The sequence below is a fragment of the Sus scrofa genome, chromosome X (genome assembly GCF_054392235.1).
Source record: "Sus scrofa isolate SSC_HxYL_T2T_F1_AM1 chromosome X, Sscrofa_HxYL_maternal_Yorkshire_Landrace_v2.0, whole genome shotgun sequence".
NCBI classification, from domain to species: Eukaryota; Metazoa; Chordata; class Mammalia; order Artiodactyla; family Suidae; genus Sus; species Sus scrofa.
This window is the reverse complement of record NC_139401.1, coordinates 23,858,521-23,880,340: the sequence shown is the minus strand read 5'-3', so window position 1 is coordinate 23,880,340 and position 21,820 is coordinate 23,858,521. Positions and strand designations below refer to the sequence as shown.

Genomic DNA, 21,820 nt, shown 5'->3' with positions numbered 1-21,820 from the left:
TATTCAATGCAATTAGATAATGAAACGCAAGATATAATTATTTGAAAGAAATTATTTATATACAACCCATTTAGGAAATCCAGGAGAACCCACTAAAAAATATCAGAATGAATTCATGAAGTATGCTGGTAGAGGAGTTCCCGTCGTGGCTCAGTGGTTAACGAATCTGACTAGGAACCCTGAGGTTGCGGGTTCAATCCCTGGCCTCAGCTCAGTGGGTTAAGGATCCAGCATTACCTTGAGCTGTGGTGTAGGTTGCAGATGCGGCTCGGATCTAGCGTTGCTGTGACTCTGGTGTAGGCCAGCGGCTGCAGCTCCAATTCAACCCCTAGCCTGGGAACCTCCACGTGCGGAGGGTGTGGCCAAAAAAAAAAAAAAAAAAGCGATAAACATAGAGAGAAACGAATCTTGGCCTTGAATATGTTGCATCATAGTTTTTCAACCTCTACATTCAATCAAAATCCCAACAGCTTTGTTGTAAATCAACTGACCTTATATATGCAGGTCTGCTTTTGAACTCTGTTCTGTTCCACTGATCGATTTGGCCTTGTAGCCAGTATTTTAATCATTATAACCTTATAATAAGCTTTGATGTACGGTAGTCCAAGTTTTTCAAGACAGCATTTACTATTCCAGGCCCTTTGCATTTCCATATAGATTTGAGAATGGAAGGAAGGAAGGGAGGGAGGGAGGGAAGGAAGGGAAGAAAATGAGGAAGAGAGGAAGGGAAGGAGACAGGCAGGCAGAAAGAAAGGAAAAAAGAAAAAGATCCTTTTGGGGTTTGACTGGTCCCTCTATGTCAAAAGGGACATATTTTTAATATTGACACTTCCAATCCATGAACATTTACTAGTTCTTTTTTCATTTCTCTGAGTAATGCTTTTACTAAAGGTCTTAATAAGCTTTATTAGATTTATTCCAAGGTATTGAATGTTCTCTGACCTTACCATAAATTATACTAGCTTTTTTTTAAATTAATTTGTTTGTTTTTAAGGCTGCACCTGCGGCATATGGAAGTTCCAGGCTGAGGTCAAATTGGAGCTGCAACTGCCGGCCTACGCCAGCCACAGCCGCAGCAATATGGAACTGGAGCCACAACTGTGACCAACAATGTAGCCCGAGGCAATGACAGATCCTTAACCCACTGAGCCAGGCCAGGGATTGAACCTAAATCCTCATGGATACTAGCCGGGTTCTTAACCTGTTGAGCCACAATGGATACTCCTGGCTTTTAAATGGGATTTTCAAATTGTTTATTAGTACAGAAAAATGCGATCTATTTTTTGTATTAATATTCCCCAACTATAATATAAATTAGAAATAAATGGCACAGAAATAATAGCCCCGCCCAAATTTCCATAATTTGCTAAGTCTCAATAATTCAATGGATAAGAACACCATGAAAATTTCTATATATTTAGAACTAAATAATTAAAAAAATCAACTCAGGAGTTCCTGTCGTGGCGCAGTGGTTAACGAATCCGACTAGGAACCATGAGGTTGCGGGTTCGGTCCCTGCCCTTGCTCAGTGGGTTAACGATCCGGCGTTGCCGTGAGCTGTGGTGTAGGTTGCAGACACGGCTCGGATCCCGCGTTGCAGTGGCTCTGGCGTAGGCCAGCGGCTACAGCTCCGATTTGACCCCTAGCCTGGGAACCTCCATATGCCGTGGGAGCGGCCCAAAGAAATAGCAAAAAGACAAAAAAAAAAAATAAATAAATAAAAAATTAAAAAAATTTAAAAAAAATAAATAAAAAAAATTAAAAAAATCAATTCAGGAGTTCACATGTGGCTCAGTGGTTAATGAATCTGACTAGCAACCACGAGGTTTTAGGTTCGATCCCTGGCCTCGATCAGTGGGTTAAGCATCTGGCGTTGCCGTGAGCTGTGGTGTAGGTCGCAAACGTGGCTTGGATCCCGAGCTGCTGTGGCTGTGGCGTAGGCCAACGGCTATAGCTCTAAGTGGACCCCTAGCCTGGGAACCTCCATATGCCAAGGGTGCAGCCGTAGCAAAGACAAAAAAAAAAAAAAAAAAAAAATCAGTTCACATCAAATTCACAGTATCCAGTTATAGTTCAGAAGAATTTTATAGTTTTTTTTTCCCCTATTTTGGCCACACCCAAGGCATGTGGAGGTTCCTAAGCCAGGGACAGAACCCACGCCACAGCAGCGACAATGTCTGATCCTTAACCTGCTGAGCCACAAGGGAACTCCAAAATTTTTATAGTGTTAAAGGCATATAAGAGTACAGATTAAAAACTAATGAGCCAGAGTTCCTGTCGTGGCGCAGTGGTAAACAAATCTGACTAGGAATCATGAGGTTGTGGGTTCGATCCCTGCCCTTGCTCAGTGGGTTAACGATCCAGCGTTGCCGTGAGCTGTGGTGTAGGTCGCAGACACGCCTCGGATCCTGTGTTGCTGTGGCTCTGGTGTAGTCTGGCAGCCACAGCTCTAATTAGACCCCTAGCCTGGGAACCTCCATATGCCATGGGAGCAGCCCAAGAAATGGCAAAAAGACAAAAAGACAAAAAAATAAAAATAAAAAATAAAATTCACTTAAAAAAAAAAAAAAACTAATGAGCCAAACCTCCAACTTAAATTTTTAAATGTCAGAATAAATACAAATAAAATAGAAATATTAACCATATAAGCAGAAGCAAAGGGTCAATTTAAAAAAGCTATTTGAAAAGCCTTTATAATAGAGGCAAGCTATTGGCAGTACTAATTAGAAAAAAAGGAACAAACGAATTAAATTAGACATATTAAAGTCATTTCAGCTTATTATTTTATACCAATGTATTTGAAATTTTTTATTTTTCTAGAATACTGTTCATTTTGCATAAATAACAAAAAAAAAAAAACCTCAAGAAAAGCCAAAAAGACTTATCACCAGGAAAGAAACTATTAATCAAAAAACTCACCAAGGAGTTCCCGTCGTGGCGCAGTGGTTAACGAATCCCACTAGAAACCATGAGGTTGCGGGTTCAATCCCTGGCCTTGCTCAGTGGGTTAAGGATCCGGCATTGCCGTGAGCTGTGGTGTAGGTTGCAGACGCGGCTCGGATCCCGCGTTGCTGTGGCTCTGGCGTAGGCAGGTGGCTACAGCTCCGATTCGACCCCTAGCCTGGGAACCTCCATATGCCGTGGGAGTGGCCCAAGAAATAGCAACAACAACAAAATAAAAATTAAAAAAAAAAAAAAAACACCAAAAAAAGATACTACGCAAAGACAATTTCCTTTATGAATTCTATCTAACTTTCCAAAAACATATCATCTCTATTAAATACAACTAACTGGTTTCAAAAAAGTACTCCCCAACACATCTTAAGAAGTTACCATAAAAAGGAAAAGTACATGGCAATAACAAAAGGATACAAATATCCAAGGACACCAAAGATAATTTTAAATACAAAATCCATGAATACAATTCATCACACCAACAGATACAGCAAAAACATTACAAAATCAGCTCCTGTTCATAATGGAAACTCTAAAATGCTAAGTAGAAGAGAATAAATATAAACTAATAAATATCTCCACTCCCAAAATAACTCACCAAAATATCATACTTAATGATGAAATATTAGAAGCACTCCATTACATATTAACATTAAAGTACCTAGACAATGATGCCTGTTATCAATGCTTTCATTCAACTCTGTGCTAGAACCATTAGTCAGTAAAGGAAAACGAATAAAAAAAAGGCAAAAAAGAATGGAAAAGAAGAAATAAAACATCATTATTCACCACATCTAAAATCATAAACTGTCATTACTCAATTTCACTGCTTCTAAAACTACCACCAGTTTTAAAATGCATCCTTATTTTACCCATAACTAAGAAAAATATACTACCAATTTAAACTGATGCTACATTATCTAGAAATCTCGTGATTTATCAAGACAAATTCTTTAGACTTAGACTTGTTTTTATTATATCTTATGAAGATATAGAAGGAAAAAGAGAAGCCAAAGAAATTGGTAGGATACTCCTAAAACTTCACATTCAAGGTCCTACTATAGAATGCCTTTCTACTCGAAGCTATTCAATCTTTCCTAACAATACTGTCCTCTGCCAAGAGTGTTGGTGATGTGGCATTTCTGAAAATGGTCCATTACTATCTATGGGATTTTCTTTCCAGTAAGAAACCCACTTCACAATTCTTTCTGCCTTCAGTTGTATTGTTTGGCATGAAATTACAACACAACAGCACACGAACTCATTTAAGTGATGACAAAATGAAGAGTCTTGACCAAGTATGTACATGTAAAGTCATTACATCATAACTACACCATGACTACTACCTGGACAACAGTGATTATAGGATACCATCAACTGAAGATCTATGTGAATCTGTGAGATGTTAAAATGGGAGGGGGGATTACTTCAGAATGTGTAAAACAAGCTAATAAGAAAGTTACATGATCAATTCATAGTGAGTCCATAGTAGCCTACAGTACTGCCTATATATCAGCAATAACTAAATAGAAATAACATCTAAAAGAAAATCCTATTCACAATATAACAAAAATTACACAAATTTTTTCTAGCAAAAAAAAAAAAAAAAATCTAACAAAAGTTATGCAGGAGCTTTACAAAAAGTAGAATATGCCCTGATTCAAATCCAAGCTCCACTACTTAACTACTTAGTATATACCTATAGGCTAACATGCATGTGCAAATATGCATCTATATTTATTGTATAATTTGATGCAAATACAATAAAAAGCCAGCAATTTTTCATAGAAATCAACAAACTGACCCAAAAAATAAAGGAAGGAAAATAGCTTTAAAATCCTGAAGAAAAAGAATACTTACTAAGATTTAATTATAAAACTATCATTGTTAAATCAGAGTGGTATAGGTACAGTCAAACAGACCAATGAAATCAGAAGAAAGTAGAAACAGATGTACGTATGTAAGAATTCGATAAACTTCAGGAGTTGTGTTACAAATCAGTGAGAAGAAAGGCTGAACTCTTCAGCAAATTCATATTAAAAAGATAAAATCAGATTTCCTACATCACACAACAGAAAAAATTCCAGATAAATTAATGGCCTAAATATGAAAAAGCACAGCATCATTTTGACCTTGGGACAAGGTAAGAATTTCTTGCCAACACAAGAAAACACAGCCATAAATTAAAAAATTTTTTTAAAAACTGAGAAAACTGACTACTTTCATGTTAAGAAGTCCCCCCCAAAAATATTCTTTAAACAAAGCTAAAAGATAGGCCACAGACTAGGAAATGATATTTTCAGTGTGTTTAGCTACTAATCATTAGTACTGAGAATATAAAAAGAATAACCATAAATCAATAAGAAAAAGGCAACAATCCAATAAAAAATGGACCAAGGATAGGCACTGTAGAAAACTCAAATAAATGGTCAATAATATGTGGGGGAAAAAGCTCAACAACACTAGTAATCTAAGAAATGCAAAATGGAAACAGCAATGAGATACCATTTATACCCAAAAGAATGGAAAAAATTGCAAAGTCTAATCTTTTGGCAATGGTCTGGAGAAAGAGAGGCTCATCCACAGCTGGTGGGAGTGTCAAATGGAATACAATTCGACAATTTGGCAATTCCCAGTAAGGCTGACAAATGTACAGACTCTTGAATATAGCAACTCTATTTCTATAATCCTAAGAGAGAAGAACCTGTATAGGATGTGCACAGCAACACCATGTGAAATTGCAAAACCGCTGACAACTTAATGGTCCCTCCATAACAAACCACAGTACATTTATATATTAAAATGTAAGTAAAATGAATGAACTAGATCAACAGTTTTCAAACTTCTTGGACTCAAGACTTCTTCACACTCTTAAAAATTGAGGACCCCAAAGAGTTTCTGTTTATGTAGGTTCTATCTACAGATGTTTATATTAGAAATTAAACCTAAAAAAAAAGGAAAAAAAGAAATTAAACGTAAGACATTTAAAAAGTATTAATTCATAAAAAATAATAAACCCACTGTATGAAAACATGAACACTTATTTTTAAATAACAATTTTTCAAAACAAAAAAATTGTGAAAAGAGTAGCACTGTTTTACATCTTTGCAAATCTCTTCAAAGGCAGGCTTAATAGAGGACAGCTGGATTCCCATAACTGCTTCTGAGTTCAATCTATCATGACATCATGTTTCGTGTGGCCTCTGTACAGTACTTGTGCAGTGTTCAGAAGAATTGGGATGGAAGAATCTCAGGGATCCCTGGGAATTCCTGGAGCACACTCTGAGAACCACGAAACTAGATCCACACACAACATGAATAAATCTCAAAATCACATTGCCTGTACTTTAGAACTCTGCGTCAGCAGATATTTGTCTTCTGCAGAGTTCAGCTGTTCAGTGGTCTCCAACACTAAGTGAAAAATATATATAAAATGATCAACACAGTAAGATACCACTCATGTAAAGTTAAAACACACAAAGCAGTACTTGATATTGTTTTGGGTACATACATATTAGGTCAGTGGATATTAGGATATTTCTGGCAAAGAAAGACAGGAATGGGATGGAGAGGCACTCTTTAACTGATCCATAAGGTTTTCTTTCTTTAAACATACAAAAAAGTTACAAAGCAAACATGTTATAATATTAAGATCTGTTAAATCTGAGTGGTATTTGCTTTTCAGTAATTCTGAAATATTTCCTAATTTTTAAATTTTAAGTATTTAAAATTGTGTGTGTGTGTGTGTGTGTGTGTGTGTGTGTCTTTCTAGGGCCACACCCACAGCATATGGAAGTTCCCAAGCTAGGAGTCGAATTGGAGCTGCAGCTGCCGGCCTACACCACAGCCACAGCAATGCGGGATCTGAGCCCTGCCTTAAGACCTACATCATAGCTCATGGCAACCCCAGATTCTTAACCCACTGAGCAAGGCCAGGATCGAACCCTCATGCTCGTGGATACTAGTCGGGTTCGTTACTGCTGAGTCACAACGGGAACTCCAATTTTTAAAATCTTAATGTCTGTGTTCTTCAAGGCCACGCAGTTACCTAAAACATACCTCCCTTTGAGTAAAATACAGTTACAAGATTCCTGAATTTTATAAAAAGTTATTTAGAAAAATAATTTGACAGGAATTAAGAGTAAACTGGCCATATTAACCGTAAATTTAAGCAATGGGAGGTATACCTTAATATATACACCCCCTGGTCAAAGGCAGATGCTTGAATAGTTGAAAACTAATCATCTACATACAATTCTCAAAACCCAGTAACTGAGATAACTATTTTTAGCTAATTGTCATTACCATGTGCCAGGTGCTGCTCCAGGAAAGGATAAAGCAAAACCTTTCTCTATATCCAGAGTTCAGAAAAGATGACAAAAATAAAAATACACAATTAAAATAGGTTAAATGCTAAATCAAAAGATATCCATGTTGCTATATGAGACAGAGAAGAATGAGCCCGGAAAAATGATGTCATAAACATAAAGCAAGCTAGGAGTTGTTTTAGGGGCTTTTGGGGGGGGGGTATTGGTTTTAACTTTTCTAGGAGTTCCCGTCATGGCTCAGTGGTAATGAACCCAAGTAGTATCCATGAAGATGTGAATTCGGACTCCTGGACTCACTCAGTGGGTTAAGGATCCTGTGTTGCTATGGCTGTGGCACAGGCCAGCAGCTACAGCTCTGATTCACCCTCTAAGCCAGGAACTTCTATATGCCATGGGTGTGGCCCTAAAAAAAACAAAAACAAAACAACAACAAAAAAAAAAGATTTCAATAAATCGTACTGGGCATCTACTATGCGCTGGATAAATTTCATTTCAGCCATGTTTAAACAGTAAGACACCTGAATGGAGATGGTTGGTAGGCAACTGGAAATGCTAAATGAGAAACTAGAAGAAAGTGTGGACATAGGATGCCAAATCCAGGCAAGAAGATTCAAGAACAAATGACAGAAGACAGAAGAAGGCACAGAGTTTCTGAAAGACAAAACACTTTTATATGACACCCCTGCTGACATGGGGTGGCAGTTTCCCAGTTTGGGAAATAGTGGGTCTAGGAATAGTGGGATGAAAAGAAATAAAAGTCCTGGTGAAAGGAAAGATAAAACAGGTAAGGCTTTGTAAGAGGAACAAACTTAGGAATGTTTATAAGGCAAAAGAAAGGCACCAGCAGAGTTAGAGGACAATGATGTAAGCAGCAGAATCACACCGACAGAGCACCATCCTTTGGGACTAGTGGCTCCCAGAGGCAGAGCATCTGGGCCTGGAGGAGGCTAATTCTTCCTTCAAGGAAAGAATAGGACAGCCTAGGTAGACACCAAGGAAGAGCATTATGAGGAAGGAAAGAAACTCACCTGCTTAGGTCAGATAATCATCTATTATTTCTGGCTTAAGTAAAAAATTACATAATCTCTGCTGAGGCCGAGGGGTTTCAAGGACAGGTTGAGGAGTTTAAGAGTAAAAAAAAGTCTGGAATAGCCAGCGTGCACAAACACAAATAATGCAAACAAGGTCATCAGTGGCAATACAAGTCCAGATGGGGTTAGAGAGGAGGCATTTACAAAAAGCAACATGGAGAAGTTTTTCTTCAATGCACTGTGAGCATGTTTTTAAAAAAGGAAACCGGCATCTATCTGAAAGATATACATAAATTAAAAACTAACACTCACTCATCCAAGATGGTTGGTGCTCCACTGTTTTCCAGACCATCGAGGTCTATCCTTTCAGGCAAAAAGCACTTTATATTTAACTGATTCCAAGAGAAATCCTTCTGAACCATATACTTCTGTCTTCTTAACTGTACAACCTGAGTCCAAGTTTTAATCTTAATCATCCACTCACTGTACCAGAACATCCACTGCTGCTGTACTACGTGTGCAATACAATTCTCCTTTTTAGAGCTCTTCCATGTCTTTTCCAGCCATCAAGATATAAAGCAACTGGTTCTTTCAAGTTTCTGTTTACCATTTCATCAACCACAGCCAGGCTTAGCAACTCGATTCTAGTTGCTTCAGCCTCTTACAGTGCACTGTATCTCAAACTTTTCTAGACCGTGACTCTTTACAAAAAAAACATGAGAATCTGCAGTTTCTTCCCTCCCTCCCTCCCACAGAGCAACTACTGCTCTAAAAACTCAACTTCCTAGTGAATATTTACAATACCTATAAATTCATATCATAAAGTTCTAGGAAACACATTTCCCAAAATGTGCATCTAGAATAGTGAAAATACGGGAAGACTTAGCTTAGCAAAGAGCCTTAGTTACCCTCTCAAACAACAAGATGATTCCTCTTACCAGATGGAAGAACAGGGATTGCAAAAAGGCCATATGAAGGCTACTGCCTTCTCAGTAATTGCTCTTCTAACCTACTTTTCAAAACTGACTTCTTTAAAAATTACCATGGGGATACTTACAGGTTCACTGCTCATTTTCAAAAAGTAACCCACAGCACTGGTCCTGTAATTTTCAACCACGGTTAAGTGAAAAGCTAGAAACCCCTCCCCATTTGTTTACTACAGAAATTACAATAACTGAGCAAAAGGTTACTACGAGTGAGAATTTAGGATAGAAAGAAAGGAGTTCTCTACAAATGGATCATTCAAAAAGTAGCAAAATTAGCTGAACTTCCGAACATTCTTGATAATCATTTCTGTAGTGAAAAACTGGTTAACTTGCTACTCTCACTATTTCTAAACTTTGAAACTTTCCTAGGCCAGTGGAAGTGCCAAGGAACTACAAAGTCAGGCTCGGGTGCGTCATCACTCGGCCAGGTGAGGGCTCCCTACCCCCCCCATCAAGTCTAAGCACCCCCCACCTGGAAAGCAAGCCCATCCACCATCTACCTTATTTAGCCACCACTCCTCTACCTACACCATCCACTCCAGCCAAATCATAAATACCTGCTGTTTTCTGAGGCTTCACTCTTGACGTGCCCTTTGCCCACTCCCACCTCAGTCTAACAAAATCCTACCCACCTCAAAATGTCCCCTAACCGTGTCTTCCTCTGAAACCCCAGTAATTGGCTGTACCTTCCCCGCAGCACTTCAGAGCACTTCACCTCATTTCATCTGCTTCTGAAGAACGAAATTCTTGCAGCCATCGGCTGCGTTGCAAGAACCTTTTTAATCTTTCTTAGCACCTAGGCTCCAAGTTTACAGGAGAGAAGCAGAGTATACAATCAGACTACTTTAAGGGATGTATTTCCACCTTTCCAAATCAAATAGAGAAACTAAATGCCATGCCAGGTGCATAAACAATAAACACTGCATCACGTTGTGTTGTCCTTCAGTAAGAAAACTAAAGCAAAAAACAAAGAAAAAACAACTTTCTGCCCTTTTCTTACTCCTGACAAAAAGCACCCGCCCTCAACAGATCGCATACAGCTTAAATACACCTTTTCTAGAAAGTTGTCCCAAATAAATTCAAACGACTCCGTAAAATTTTATTCCCCCGGTACCGTGCTATGCAATTTGCACTTTTTCCCTTACTGGATAAAAGTGTGGTGGTGAAAACTACTTCCTATCAAATTTTTTTTCTTTCTCATTCCTTTTTTTTTTTTTTTTCACTAGAGATGGCAGTGATTGCTGGAAAACAACCGCATCGAGGGCACCCTGACAGTCACGTGTGACTTCGCTAGAGTAAAAATAAAATGTCTTGGGGTCCCATTTGCAGTCATGAGTCCAGATCCCTGGCCCGCCATCCGCCCCGACGTCCCTCAAGTAGCTACAAGCGCCAGGGAAAGGCACGAGGCCGTGGGCGCTAAGGGACGAGATGGCCCCTGCACCCAGGGGCCAACGATGGCCGCCTGCGGCAGCACAGCTGAAATGCAGCGGAAGCAGCAGCCAGTCACGGGGCTGCGGCAGGCAGGCAGGGCAGGAAGGTGGCGCTGCCGCCGAGCGCCAGAAGCTGGAGCGACCATTATGGCGGCGAGGGCAATGGCCGCTGTGGGGAGCGAGCACGCCCCCTCCGCGCGCACACGCAGCCGCGCCGGGCCTTCGGAGCCCGGCACCGGATCCGCCGGCGCCGCCGCCGCCCGCTCTCCAACCCCCCCTCACGGGCTGTAGCGGAATTTTCACTTCAGACACCGCCTTCAAGATGGCGGCTCCCCCTCCCGGCAACCCCCTCAATCGTCCCCTGCAGCAGGCGCCGAGCCTCCGCCATCTTGTCCCCCGTCCCTCCCCCCCCGCCGATATTTACATAGCGAAAATCGGCCCGGCCGGCCTGCGGCCTTCACCTCACGCCTGCAGCCTTCGCCTCCTTGCCAGGCCTTGCCCCCGCGCGGTGCCCCGGGCCGGCCGCGGCACCGACCCGGGGCCCTTCAGCCGCCTCCCGAGGCACCGAGCGACCCTCCCCCAACCCGCGCCCGTTTGCGGAGCGCGCCTCCGCCGCCGCTCGGGGCAGCCGGGCTCCTCCCCAGGCCTAACTGCGGCCTCCTTGGGGCCTGCTCGACGCCGCGCGCCACACCACCCGGCCTAGCGCGGAAGGGCGCCACGCGGGCCGCCGACCAGGCCGGGACCAGGCCCCTGCGCGCGCTCTAGGCCCCACGGCCGCGGCGGCGCCCGGAACTCACCGGACGGGCGTGCGGGCGGTCGGCGACGGTGGCGGGTGCTGCAGGCCGGCCTTTCTCTGGAGCACTGGGCCGGGCTCCGGCTGGTGGGGCGGGCGGAGGGAGGGAGGAGGGGCCGAGCTCGGAGCTGACAAAAAGCGGCCCAGCTCCCCGGCACGGGCCCGCCGTCAGCACGTCACGTCACCGCCCGGGAGAGAGACCCAGGAAAATGCGGAAGGGTAGATAGGCCCCCTCCTTCGCCCGGTGTGTCCCCCTGGCGCCCCGGTCGGCGCGCTCACGCCCCGCGACCGGGGAGCCCAGTGGCCTCGCTGCGGCGGGGTCTCCGGCGGCCGGAGTCTCCGTGACAGCGCCCCCCTTCTTTCCACCTCCTCCGCGCTCCCGCCCGCCGCCGCCGCTACACACGCGCCGCTGCCGCCGCCTCGGCCGTAAAGCCCGCGCGGGGCCGCGGTCCGCCGACCCCGCGGAGAGGCAGGCGGCCCACACCCGGCCCGGCCGCCCCCCACCATCTCCAGTGGGCCGCGGCCGCCCCCCGGGCCCTCCCCGGAGACCTACCGCCTCTCCGCGCGGGTCCTAGCCGAGGCGCCTGCTCGAGTTGTTTGCAGGCCCTCAGACCCCCGCCCGCAGTAAATGTGTTTTCTTCATTCCCGTGGCTGGAGAAGAAGATAAATTTAGCAACCCCCGCCGTCCCCTGCCTTCGCTATAAAAAAATAAAAAAAAAAAAAAAAGATCTTTGAAATAAAATGAAAATAGGCTTGCCAGTCTAAATGAGTGTGTGGGCAAGAGGAGGGGGAGAAGGGTTATCCTAGAGCACCTATTAAACCGTTTAATTTTTTTTTTTAATAATTGTTCAATCAGGGAACCTGATTTTATTAGTTTACGGGGTGAAAAAATAAGGAAAAATGTTACATTTTGAACCGGTTTCGCACATTGCAATAAAGAGGAATTTGGAGTGTATATTTTCTCTGTATTTCAAAGTCGGGGAGTCTATGAAGTATGTGTTTTGTGTAGTTGTTTTATAAATAATGAATTTTTCACATTTAATAAATACAGAGAGAGGTAGCAGAATTGGGAAATGAATGTTTTTTACAAACTACTTAAGCTTTTCAAAGTTTAAGAAGACTTAGAAAAATACGTTTAAGTAAAACATTTATCAACTCCAAAAGTGTGTATTTGGCATTTTCAACAGTGAAACTTTTATGCTTTTTCCATATTGAACTTTGAAACCAAACTGTGACTAAAACTTACTAGTTAAACGTTAAATAACGTATCCTTTACATTCATCCGAATCTTACATGCTTTATTCCTTATTCAATTCACTAAATGTTAGGTAAAGGTATTTTTAAACAGTAAAGAACACAAAATTTATAAAGCAAATAGCGTATTGGTGTGAAGTCTCTTTAAATACAGAGGCCTTATATTTTAGTTTCCTGTCACAACTTTTTAAAAACTCCCAGAATGCAATTGGTCTTTTCCTTCAGACCTCTTACAATTATAAAATTGCTTTCAAAAAGAAAAAGCAAAGGTACAGTAATAAGAAATCTCTGAGAATGTACTTGATGGTAAATTTCCTCTGAAGGCTTTTACCTTGATTTTTTTCAAGCGATTAAATGATAAATGACTTGTCTCCATCAGTTATAGAAAATTCCACTGCACTGTGACATAGCCTGTATTCACAGAAAGGTAAATAAGACTAATTTTTTTTCAAGTGAAAAAAAGTGAGAAATAACTTGTATACCCACACTAACATGATTTCAAAATATTGATAACCAGCACTTAAGTACTTTCCTAGCACCTCCATTTAATGGTATGGCATGTCAAGAATGGGATCTCCTCAACCATGCTACTATAAGCAGCATGAACACAACCTGATGTCATCATTTTTGTTCCAGAATTACCACCAAACACTTTTTTTTTTTTTTTTTCTTTTGTCTTTTGTCCTTTTAGGACTGCACCCAAGGCATATGGAGGTTCCCAGGCCAGGAGTCCAACCAGAGCTGTTGCTGCCGGTCTACACCAGAGCCACAGCAATGCCAGATCCGAGCTGCGTCTGTGACCTACACCACAGCTCACGGCTACGACGGATTCTTAACCCATTGAGCACTGCCAGGGATCGAACCCACAACCTCATGGTTCCTAGTCGGATTTCTTTCCACTGCACCACGAAGGGAACTCCACCATCAAATACTTCTAAGTCCGCTAGCATGTAAGAAAAAAGAGCCAAGGATCATAAACAAGAAAGATTTTGCTCAATTTAAAAAAACCAGGAGTTCCTGTCGTGGCTCAGTGGTTAACGAATCTGACTAGGAACCACGAGGTTGATAGTTCAATCTCTGGCCTTGCTCAGTGGGTTAAGGATCCGGCTTGCCATGAGCTGTGCTGTAGGTCACAGAGGCGGCTCGGATCTGGCGTTGCTGTGGCTCTGATGTAAACCAATGGCTACAGCTCTGATTAGACCCCTAGCCTGGGAACCTCCATATGCTGTGGGTGCGGCCCTAGAAAAGACAAAAAAAGTAAATGAATAAAATAAAAAAACAGATGTAGTTTAGATATTGATACTTCAAAAGAGCCTTTTGCCATTACTTTTCATCTGTAAAGAGACTGTTAACTTTGATAGGAAATAGGAAGGAAAGGATAGCCTAGTTCTATTAATTATATTCAATAAACCATTATTTTTTCTTTCTTTCTTTCTTTTTTTTTTTTTGTCTTTTTAGGGCCACATCTGTGGCATATGGAAGTTACCAGGCTCGGGATCAAATCGGAGCTGCAGCTGCCGGCCTACGCCACAACCACAGCAACACTAGATCCAAGCCGTCTGTGACCTACATGACAGCTCACAGCAACGCCAGAAACTTAACCCACTGAGCAAGGTCAGGGATCAAATCTGCATCTCAAGGATACCAGTCAGGTTTGCTACCGCTGAGCTATGACTGGAACTCCTAATTTACATATTTTGATAAAGTATAGTTGATTTACAATGTTGCGCCAATTTCTGTATACGGCAAAGTGACCCAGTCATACACATATATATACATTCCTAAATAAACCATTATTGAAGTCTAACCAAGATTATTCTATAGATGATTGTATGGATGAAGTCAGCTATACTTTTGAGTTTTTAAAAAAGGGAAAGTAGGGGAGTTCCCGTCGTGGCGCAGTGGTTAACGAATCCGACTAGGAACCATGAGGTTGCGGGTTCGGTCCCTGGCCTTGCTCAGTGGGTTAATGATCCGGCGTTGCCGTGAGCTGTGGTGTAGGTTGCAGACTCGGCTCGGATCCCTCATTGCTATGGCTCTGGCGTAGGCTGGCAGCTACAGCTCCGATTAGACCCGTAGCCTGGGAACCTCCATATGCCGCGGGAGCGGCCCAAGAAATGGCAAAAAAAAAAGACCAAAAAAAAGGGGGGGAGGAGTAATTTGTACTTCAAATCCATTTATGGAAGGCCGTAAGAAAACATGTATGATAAAAATCATTTTACATTTAATATAAAATTCTCATGTGATAAAAGTGAAGGCACAAAGGAAGTGTGAACAGCAGAGATCAGAAATTGTTCCATGTTATAATAAAATACAAAATACAGGTTGCAAAAATATTCCCAGTAGGACTTGAAGACACCTAAGATCACTGAAAACATTTGATAATCAAGCATTGAGTGGAGTCCCCGTTGTGGCGCAGCAGAAACAAATCCAACTAGGAACCATGAGGTTGTGGGTTCCACCGCTGGCCTCAATCACTGGGTTAAGGATCTGACGTTGCGAGCTGTGGTGTAGGTCTTAGACGTGGCTCAGATCTGACGTGGCTGTGGTGTAGGCTGGCAGCTATAGCTCCGATTGAACTCCTAGCCTGGGAACCTCCATATGCCACAGGTGCGGCCCTAAAAAGCAAAAAAAAAAAAAAAATCATTGAGTGATTATGCCCCTGACACCTTGATCTTAAAGGACCTACTACAGCCTACCTTGCATTGATACTTTTGTTCCTTGTTTTAGTATTAGGGACCTAGAAGCTTCTGAGCACCGGAAGTAAGAAGATTTTGTACTTGCCCTTGGGACACTCAGAATAAGGAGGCTGTGTATGGCTGAATACAAACATTCTTACGCACTTTCATTTTCTCACTTAAATAAACACACAATACAGTGAAATTTTATTTAGGGAGACTGAGAATATAACATTTCAAAGACATGTGCTGAGAATACAAACTAGACGGTTTCAAAGCAGTCAAAGGGATTTTGATTATGTACTAAATTTTATTTGTTCCTTCTGAGCTATTAATGAATATCAGATAGTTAAGAGAAACTACTCAAGGTTTTGACAGTGTTTTAATAACTAAAAATTCCTAACATGTTCAAACTTCCTTGAGCCAGGGCTAACACAAGGACTTTCAATCATTTTTCCAAAAAAAAAAAAGATTAGAAAAGAAGTTACCAAAAAAAAGAAGAAGAAAAGAAGCTTTTGGTTTTCACTCCCGTTCACTGACTGATGGAAATCCAAATAAGAAACAATAAATTACTGGCTTATGAAAAAATATAGACCTTCTTGAATAAAGTTGTGGTAATTCGTTATTTTATATACCAAAAGTTTAAAAAAAAATTTACCTTCCCCTAGAGAGACCCAAGTTTTATTAAACTAAGCATGCCCTATAAAGATTTCCATTTATCTGGTGCTTGATACTTAAGTTATCTTGTACTTATCTTAACATGAGCAAGTTGCATCATATTGGAATTCAGCTGGCTATAATTAATGCCAAGTAAGAATTTCTACTCTGAGTCTAACCACACACCCTCCCCAAGGGAAATAATTTTAAAATAAACAATGACTGACAATATGGTGGTTTTCGAACAGTATTTTTCACACGAGTCATCAGTTGAATAAGACATTGCTTAATTCCTGAAAATCACCAGTAGCCGAATTCTACCTCAAGGATTATAAATCACAGGACATAGCAAACAAATTAGCTCCACTAAAGAGGTGAAAATCAATACATGAGGCCTAGAAACAATAACCAGTAAAAATAAGCACCCCAGGTACCCAGATTAACACCTCTATATAACAGTTTTCCACTAAAGGAACCAGACTTTATGGCAGAAATGACTAATTCTTGGCTGGAGCAGAAATGTACAAGATGAACCAGGAATATCTCTTCATAACAGAAAGCAAGAAAAGAAAGTGTCAAAAGGTCTCTGGAGCCAGTTTAAAGAGGCTCCAGTTGGCTAAAGATGAAACAATTTGAATGTCAAAAGAATAATTGCTATGGATCGAAACACATCAAGTATGTTCCTGAGTTTACAATGAGGCTTTTAAAAATGATCAACTAGTGGTGATGGCTGCACAGCTTTGTGAATATGCTAGAAACTAGTGAACTGTACACTTTAAAAGGAAGAATTTTATAGCATGTGAATTATCGTGATTTCTCAAAAATGATCACCTTTAGAGAATGCTAGAGAACGAATCCATTATTTTGAAAACTAGTAAAGGGAAAGATCCTGTATGAACTGTAGCTCAGGCTAAACAAATAGTTTCTTTTAATAGAGGTATTCCTACTAATAGATGAAGAGGGCTTGATAGAATTAGAATATTACCATTTTGCAACTACTAATAAATCAGTAGGTCTAAGCAATGATCATCAATAGCTTTTAACCCAAGTGACAACCAGACATCCGCCTCATGATGAAAGTAAACGATGCACAGGCCAAAAAAGCAAACCAGACCCCAATCAACCCTCTAGCTCTATCTGCCAATTTACAGGAAGTACAGGGACAGAGAAATATAATGATGAAACAGGGATGCAATCAATAAAATCTAGATGGTGGGAAACACTATGGGATCTTCTTTCTTCAACAAATAAATTATAAGGAAAAAAATATTGAGAAAACCAACAGATGAGAAAAGACATAAAATGTGTAACAATCAGTTGAAGTGTATGAACTTTATTTCAATTTTTTTTTCCAATTTATGGCCACATCTGCAGCACATGGAAGTTCCCTGGTTAGGAGTGGAATCAAAGCTACAGCTGAGGCCTACGTCAAAGCCACAGCAACACCATATCCGAGCCGTATCTTCAACGTACTCCACAGTTTACCTCATTGAGCAAGGCCAGGGATCAAACCCTCATCCCCACAGAGAGAAAGTAAGGTCCTTAACCCACCAAGCCACAATTGAAACTCCCTATTTCGATCTTGAGTCAAACAAATATTAAAAAATGAGACAAGGAGAAATGTGAACTCTGACTAGATTGCTATCAACACTAACTGGATATATGCCGATACGAACAAATTATTGTTAATCTAGTTTAGGTGTAAAGATGATGTGATTATATCTTTAAAAGAGTCCTTATCTTTTAGAAACACATTATCAAAATATTCATCTATAAAGTGCTATGCTATTGGAGATGGCCTTCAAAATAATCTGGGAGGGTGAGGGCAGAAAAGAAGTTGAGGGTTAGGTTGGTGAGAGATACAAATGAAAGATGATTGCCCTTTAATAGACTTTTTTTTTTTTTTTTTTTTTTTTGGTCTTTTTAGGGCTACAACTGTGGCATATTCAGGTTCCCAGGCTAGGGGTTGAATCAAAGCTGCAGCTGCCTGCCTACACCACAGCCACAGCAATGTGGGATCTGAGCTTGTCTTCTACACCATAGCTCACGGCAACGCCGGATCCTTAACCCACTGAGAGAGGCCAGGCATTGAACCTGCAACCTCATGGATACTAGTCAGATTTGTTTCTGCTGAGCCACATCGGGAACTCTGAGCAGACAATTTTTAAATCTGTATGATGGGCACATGGGGGTTTGATGCATTATTCTGTCTGTGTATGCATTTGAAATTTTCCGTAACAAGTTTAAAAAACAAACACAAGTAAACAAAGAAAAAATTACCTTCAAGTTTCAAAGCATCTTTGGAGGAGGGCAAGCATTACAGATATTAGCTGCTTCCTTTCTCACTTTTCTGTGGATCATATAACACCACTTATTTTCAAAACAAATAGCATAAATAAGCAATGATATAAATAAAATTAGACCACATATAACTAGGAAAACAGCAATCCATTTCAAATTCGGAGAGTGTGAACTAAAGATGTGAATTCCTAGGGCTCAATTTCTAAAAATTCTGGTTTTTAGCAGGTACATTATAAGACTGAGGAATAATCAGTTTAACCAGGAGCTCAGGTGATATATAAACAAGTGGCCCACACACCAATAATAATTTAAGAAATACTAGAACATGCCTCTTTGCCCACCTTTACAAGTAAAATTGCTGGATATAACATTTTCAATATTAGTATCCAAAATGATTATACTAATATACATTCCCTCCAGCAGAAGAGAATTCCCAGTTCCCCATTCCTTGGCCAACTCTTGATGTGCTCATGCTTTTACATTTTTGCCAAGGACATAACTATCTTACAGAATGAACTTTCAGCTAGCAACATTTGTTAAACCAGCTCTTGAAAAGTCTTCCACATTTTGAACAAAGACTCCTTTTTAATGACATAGTGACTTTTTGCCACAAAATACATTAAATAAGTATGCTAAAAGAAGTGATAATTCAACATTACAGTTTAAAGCAAAAATATTCTGACCAATTACAGGACATAAGAATTCTTCGTCAGAGAATCTCATATGGAACAAATTTGAATTGTACTCTGTGTTTACATAAACCACAATTTTTAAATTGTTTTTGCATACAGACATCAAGCAAATAGAAACAAGCAGCCCAAATTGAGAACAAAACAGGAAGAAGCATCTGGCAGAAATGTGGAAAGTTTCGAAATTCTCCAAAAGGTGAGGCCAGCCAAGGACACAGCAGGAATCTGAACTGTATTGAATTAAAGTTTCAATAACGTGTGAATTGTGCCTATCAGGCTCCTAGTCCCCAGCAATGGAGCCCCCACTTTATGACAATAGCATTACATTAAGGGAAAATTCGCATGAAAATGAAGTAAGCAGTAAAAAGTCAGAACAGGACTTGATCTGGTCTGGTGATGAGTTTGGGAAGGTTTTTGCTGTAAAGAATGACTTGGTGAGTAGACACCCCCCCCACCCCCCGCCCCCGCCAACATGCATTATGAAGAAAAGGGTTAAAGCCTCTGCTCTGGAGCAGAGCTTCTCAAACGTTCATGGGCAAACACATTGACTGGGAATGTTGTGCAAACGCTCCAGGATGGGGCCTGAGATTCTGCATTTCCAAGGAGCTCCCAGGGCTCTGGGGGATCCTGCGGAGCCTCTGCTCCCTCCCCTCCCCCCGACCCCTTCAGACTTTGCCTGAGTCTCTCACTGCGAAGTCCTGTATGGCGGGTACCTGGGAAGTGGCAGAAGTCCATTCCCCGAGCAACCCTGCGGGTAAAGGGGCTGGCTTGGGGCAGCCAGGGGCTTCTAGCCCCAGGAGGGTTGGGGGTAGAACGAGAAGGAGTCCACGGCTAGTGGGAGGACCACTTCCACCCTCGTCCACACCCGCAGGAACTCAACAGGCGGAGGTGGAGGTGAGAATGATGAGGGAGATGAGAGACTCGGCACCAGCCCGCAGGGACTCGCTGTTCCTAGCCAAGAGATGCAACGAGGAAAGATTTTAGGAAAAGGTTTGCCTAAGCTCGAGGAAGATCTGTATCTGCAGACCAAAAGAACTCACCACGTCTCAGGGAACATGAACCACCTGCTCACAGAAAACAGTTTGGCAACAACTTTTAACCTCGGGGGAGGGGGGGTCCCTGCAGTCGTTAAGACTGGAGGAAAGGAGTCCTCATTACTTGAGGGCTTACCTGGAGTTCGGCAGGCTACCTGGTGCTTTCCACGAATCCCCTCATGTAACGCTCAGAGCACTCCAATAACGTGGTGGTGCCGGCCTTTCAGTGGACTGGATGCAGAAACTGGACGGCCTTGTCAGGATCCCGCTGCTCTCCAGCTGCTTCAGCTCTCCTTCCGCGTGGGAGCAGGCAGGCCTCCCCCAGACGCCGCACAGGCAGCTCCGGGCTCCCACTGTCCCGGCTCGGTTACCCCAGAAGAAAGAGACGGGCCCTCTCCTGGCTTCACCGCAGAAGGGCACTGGTTGTCTTCATGTTCTGCCCTCACCCTTGGATCCATCCTGGTGGCCAGGAGGATGGAGTAAGACATGTGGCCAGGGGCTGAGGGTACTAGGATTAGAAGTCCCACCAGAATGAAGAGGTTGGCATGAGAAAAAAAGGACAAAAGAGAGGAAGGAGGCTTGGCTGACACATGCAAAGGGTCCACGACAGGGACGTCTGTGAGCTGCCCCACTTTACAGATGATGACAGGAAGGATTAGAGAGGTCGAGTAACTTGCCCAAGGTCAAGGTCACACATGCAGGGTAAGGTGAAGAGCCAGGACCCAAACCAAGGCAGTCTGACCAGAGGTCTTAACCACTAAGCTACAAGGCAGAAAAGTCAGTTTGGTTTCAGATCCCTCTGCAACACTGGCTCTCAGAAGAAAATGGAGCAACGGCTAGACTTTTTGGAGAAAAAGCTGTGTGCTCTGTCAAACTGTCTTTCACAAAAATAGGTAACAGATATTAAACACACACTGCGTGACAGGCACTGTTCTAAGTTCTAAGGGGACCTCTGGGCAACTATATCAGAGCTGGGGGAAGAGAAGGATGGTAGCTATTTCTCCCACAGTGACTCATCTGCTCTAGAAGAGGGTAACTGGGCAGGGATAGTAGCCCCTAGTCTTCTCATTTTGCTCCTCCTGATACGGAACCTTTGCCCTGTAAGCAAGTTGGAGCAAGAGTGATGGGGCCCAGTACCAGAGCCTGCCACATGTGTAGCAGAGCTTCTGTCCTACAGTGGAGGCCAAGTAGGGGAAGAGAGCGCTGGTCCTCTGCCCTGCACCTGCCTGGGTACAGCTTCTTCAACACAGGGCTGGCTGTGATGCGAGATGCTAATGGCTTGCTCTTCCTGGACTGAAACCATAGTTCTAGACCAGGAGCTGTGAAGACAGGGTGCCCCATATTCTTGGCTGTATCTCCCAAGAGTAGAGCTTCCACCACACTGAGCTGGGGGGTGGGAAGTAGTTCCTGGCTCAAATGCCAGATTCCCATTGTCCTTACTAAGGTTTTAGCAGTAGATTTTCTTGAAAAAATATTCCTCTATTCACTGTATGTCCTTAGGACAAATTCCAGAGACTTTAAATCATTGGATTTTAAAAATAATTTTCAGGAAGTTCCCATTGTGGCTCACTGGTAACGTACCCAACTAGTATCCATGAGAACTCGGGTTCTATCCCCGGCCTCACTCAGTGGGGTAAGGATCTGGCATTGCCGTGAGCCGTAGTGTAGGTCACAAATCGGGATC

The 21,820-nt window shown here is 42.2% G+C and overlaps 1 protein-coding gene across 12 annotated transcripts in view; it reads right to left on the bottom strand.

The window, feature by feature from the left end:
• The window catches only part of ZFX (zinc finger protein X-linked), a 62,393-nt gene extending 42,034 nt beyond the window's left edge, over positions 1 to 20,359 (bottom strand). For 2 of the 12 annotated variants that reach the window (XM_021080656.2, XM_085006334.1), the window contains exon 1: positions 12,077 to 12,188. The gene's annotated coding sequence lies outside the window, so the exon portion shown is untranslated. 12 annotated transcript variants of the gene reach the window in all.
• Positions 20,360 to 21,820: the final 1,461 nt, after the last annotated feature.